The sequence below is a fragment of the Pecten maximus genome, unplaced genomic scaffold, assembly GCF_902652985.1.
Source record: "Pecten maximus unplaced genomic scaffold, xPecMax1.1, whole genome shotgun sequence".
NCBI lineage: Eukaryota > Metazoa > Mollusca > Bivalvia > Pectinida > Pectinidae > Pecten > Pecten maximus.
The window spans coordinates 10,001-15,000 of record NW_022981879.1 but is presented as its reverse complement, the minus strand read 5'-3'; positions in this window follow the sequence as shown (position 1 = coordinate 15,000).

The window sequence follows — 5,000 nt, the reverse complement described above, 5'->3', positions numbered from 1 at the left end:
CCTCTTTCATGGTCTTCCTTGGCGATGGCAGCGGCGATATGGGAACAACTTCCCTAGGAATGGACCCCAGGGAAACATCAGGTTCCACCCCGAAATCATCCAGCACCGCTGTTGGTACCGGCGTCGATGACATTTTAGGTGTTGCCGGCGATGTCTTTGTCGGCGTCACAGATTTGACGATCGGCGTTTCTCGTCGCGGAGATCGACTTCTTGCTGACTTCCTCGGGGATCGACGCCTCGGAGAGACTCTCACCGACCCCCGATCGTTCCGTGGCGACCAAGACCTTGATTGTTGAGGAACACCATGGCATCTCTCTTTATGCCTTGTTAAGTCTGCCTTCCTTGACAGGGACTGATCACACTCATCGCATTGGAACCTTTGCTTCGGTGTTTTTGCATATCGGCAATCCGCCACATGCCTCATCAGCTCATCTATCGAAAAGTACTTCCGCTGGCATCCAAAACAGGCATGAAGGTGTCTGGGTGCGTTCGGCTCTGCCATCTTAACCTGTCAATACATGAAGGTTGTACCCAGATGTTAATAACTAACTAGGAAATCGTCGTATCGCTTTGGCAAACGGCAATTTCTTTTGGGTCTCGGCGCGTGCCCCAGGATTTGTTCAAAATCAAGATCTGGCTCTCCATTCACCGAAAAATCGGGCAGTTCTACCGGCATGTCGGCGATTTCCACGTCCGGACTAATTACGGATCTTAAACGACATGCTTTCATCCGATCAATGTGTATGACCTGCAAGCGACCGCCGGTTTCTGGACGTATTTCGTATGTCACGTCTGACAATTGGCGTGTCACAATATACGGTCCCCGCCAGAACGTCGTTAGCTTTGGGCTTGTACCGGGTTTCACTGTTGGGAAATAAACCCAAACTCTATCGCCACCCTTGAATTTCCGGTCTCGAGATTTCGCATCGTACGTGCGTTTCTGCCGAAGTATTGCAGCTTTATTATAATTCCGGACGTGGACATAGGAGCGTTCAAGTGTAGCGCGTATAATCGATACCCACTCATTCACGTTCATCCGATCATGGTCTGGAGGTCTACCAACAATAATGTCGATAGGCAAGGCAACTTCCCGACCAAGCATCAAGTAGTTTGGCGTAAATTGAGTTGACTCGTGTACTGCCGACCGATATGCCATCATAAGATATGGCAGGTGCACGTCCCAGTCCGTGTGGTTTTCATCCACAAAAGCTCGCAGCATCCCCTTTAGTGTTCTGTTAAAACGCTCGACCATGCCATCACTTTGTGGATGATACGCCGTCGTTCGCGTCTTTCGAATGCCTAACATGTCGCACATCTGCGTAAAGACGGTGCCTTCAAATTGCCGTCCTTGATCGGAATGTATTGATTCCGGCGCGCCAAACCGTGCAACCACTTCTTGAACAAGAATATTAACAACGGTTACCGCTTCTTGGTTCGGCAAGGCAAACGCCTCCGTCCATTTCGTAAAGTAATCGGCAATTACCAATATATACTGATTACCATCCTCTGATCGCGGGAGTGGACCCGTTAAATCGATCGCTAAGCGTTCCATCGGTCTGCCATTCTGCGATGTTTGCATCGGTGCTCTGTTTTTCCTACCCGATACCTTACTTCTTTGACATGTTTCGCAACTAAGTATCCACTGGCGTACGTCATTTTGCAGACCGGGCCAATAATACTTTTGACGGACCTTGAACAGAGTTTTCTTCAACCCTAAGTGCCCACTAACTTTCTCATCGTGCACGTGTCTTAGGATCAACCCGCGCATGCAATGCGGAACGAGAACTTGTAACGACGTCGTTTTCTTTGCCAAATCGTTCCATTCTCTACAAACAACATCATCTTTGATAACAAAACGAGGGAATTGGGACCAATATGATTTTATTTCTGAACATTCAGCGCTAACATCTGACAAGTCTGGTTTCTCTTTTTGTAAAATCCAATGCTTCAGCATGCAAATTCCTTTGTCCTTATGCTGTTCTGTTCGCATATCTACCATATCCGCAGATTTTGCCGGAGCCGCCGCTCTAACAAATTCCTCATCAGTGTCGTTAGTTCTACCACACTGTCGGCACGGTATCCGACTCATTGCATCAGCGTTCCCATGTAGCCTACCAGCTCTGTGTTGAATGTCAAACTGGAATGTTGATAAGGTCTCAATCCACCTGGCAGTTTGTCCTTCCGGATCCTTTTTCTTCATGAGCCAGCGTAACGCACTGTGATCTGTTCTGATTAAGAATCGTTTCCCTGTCAGGTAGTGTTTGAAATATCTCACAAAGTGTACTAAAGCCAATAGTTCCTTCCGCGTAACGCAGTATCGTCGCTCAGACTTACTCAGTGTCTTGTTGCCATAATATATTGGAACTTCCTTGCCGTTTTGAATCTGCGATAGCACAGCCCCTATGCTGTTGTTGCAGGCATCAGTATCCAATATGAAAGGTAAGTCGAAATCTGGATGTGCAAGTATTGGCGCGCTCGTTAGTCTGGATTTCAATGCTTCAAATGCGTCTTGACATTCAGTGGACCATACAAACGCTTCGCCTTTCGACGTAAGCTTTTGGAGTGGAAGCGCTACTTGTGCATACCTGCTAATAAATTTCCGATAATAGCCACAAAGGCCTAAGAAAGATCGCACTTCATTAGCATTCTGTGGTACCGGCCAGTCATTAACCTTGCATGTTTTTGCTGGGTCTGTGGAAATACCATCTTCGGATACGACGTGACCAAGGAAAGTGACTTGTTTGCCAAATAGGGTACATTTCCGTGGTTTGAGCTTAAGACCAGCCTCGGCAAGTTTTTGAAACACCATCTCAAGATTCGACAGGCTTTCTTCGAATGTTTTGCCGTGAACAATAATGTCATCTAGATAGATCAAGCATACCTCCCATTGTAACCCAGAGAGCACAGTTTCCATGAGACGCTCGAAAGTTGCCGGGGCGTTGCTAAGGCCAAACGGAAGCACAGTGAATTGGTATAGACCTTTTCTAGTTACGAAAGCCGTCTTTGGTTTATCTTTCGTATCCATGCCAATCTGCCAGTAACCCGATGACAAATCAAGGGTGGAAAACCATTTTGCTCCTCCAAGTTTGTCAAGCGAATCGTCGATCCTGGGTAACGGATACGCATCTTTGACAGTTGCGTCATTGAGTTGCCTGTAATCAACGCAGAACCGTAAAGTGCCGTCCTTCTTCTTCACTAGGACTATACCAGACGCCCATGGACTGGTTGAAGGCTCAATTATTCCACGTTCTAACATGTCATTTACTTGTTTGTCTGCCTCCTGTTGCGAGTGATACGGCAAACGTCGAGGTGGTTGTTTGATTGGTCTCCTGGTCCCTGTGTCAATCTTGTGCTGGACAATATTAGTTTGACCAAGATCCTGATCATTCTTGGAAAATAGGTTGCTGTACTTACAAAGCAGACGCTTAACAGCGTTACCTTCTTTCTTCGTCAGTCTATGAGTGGTTTCTGTATAAAGTTGTTCGATGTGGTCAGGTACATGGCTATGATCATCGGACTCATTCAATTTGATACTCCTTATGACATTGGAGACAGGTTCAAACTGACCGACAGTGGTACCCTTGTACAATATCTGCGGGTCGCTGGAAGGGTTCATCAACCTGACTGGAACTTCGTTACTTGCTAACGCCAGAGTTCGGCCTAAGAGAGTATTCCCAGTCTTTGAGTTGCTTTCCAAAGGTTCTACAACACCGAATATGTCTGTGGGACTTGCCGTCTCCAGTGTCGCGGTAACGACTACTTCATGGCGAGGAGGAATTGTAATAGTCTCTGCTATATGAACACGGGAACATCCAAATCGACCAATCAGCTTACATGGTACTTCGCTGCCGTTGATATTGATGGAATTTTTATTAATGTCAACATGACAGTTCTGATGGCGCAGGAAATCTAAACCAAGGATACCGTCTGACGTCAAATCCGCTATGACGGCGCTGAAACTAAGAGTTTTATGTGCGATTTCGAGTTCAAATACGGCTTTCCCTCTAGTTTTTAACGGTTGTCCATTTGCAGCTAGCACATCTTTACAGAGAGGATAGATGTCGGGTCTCCGCCCATCGTCGATAGAATCAAAAAGTGCAGACGAAATCAGCGTAACTGTCGCGCCCGTATCCACAAGAAGTTCCGACTTTGTTCCATTAACACTTGCAGACACGTACATGCCAGCCTCAGCCTGTTGATAACCTGAACTGAGATTCAAATGACCTGGTGTTTTGTCAGCATCGACTTTCATCGCTGGACAATTCCGCTTGATATGTCCCTTTTGGCCACAACCGTAGCAGGTGTAGTCCTTGTGCGTGCGCTGTTTTCGGTAACGCGAACGCTTTAATTCTTCTATCTCTTCTTTCAGATCCCGTATCATTTGATGTACCGACTTTAAACTATCTACGTCTTCGTGGACCTGAGTACATTCTTCTGTGTCTGTGCCTCTAGCAAATCGCTTATAATCTGTCCGGACTCGCTCAGCTTTTTCGAATGCCTCCAGTTCTACGGCTGTTCGGATTGCATCATTTAGATTACTTGGCCTACTTTGCTGGACTCGTAAGCGTATTTCGGAGCTCGTTAAGGCGTCTATAAAAGCGTCTTTTGCCAGAATTTCCCAAAGTTCATGTTCCGCTCTTGGATAAGCCAGCTGCGTTAGCCGTAAAATACCTTGGCCAAGTTCGGGCAAACTTTCACCTGGCCTTAAGGAACGACTCTTAAGCTGTGAACGGTATAGCTCTGTCTGGTTGATTGGCGAAAATCTCTGTTGCAAAGCAGCCACTAATTGGTCATAGTCGGATTTATATCTGTCCAACAGATTTCCAAGAACACCCTGTGCTAACCCGCGCAAACTTACAGCGAGGTACATTCCCTTTTCGACGTAAGACCATCTATTTATTGTCGCACACATATCGAAATGTGTTTTAAAATCTATCCAAGATGTTGCACCGTCATACGTTGAGGGTTTTACCTTACCCTTAGGCGCATCGTATTGAAGG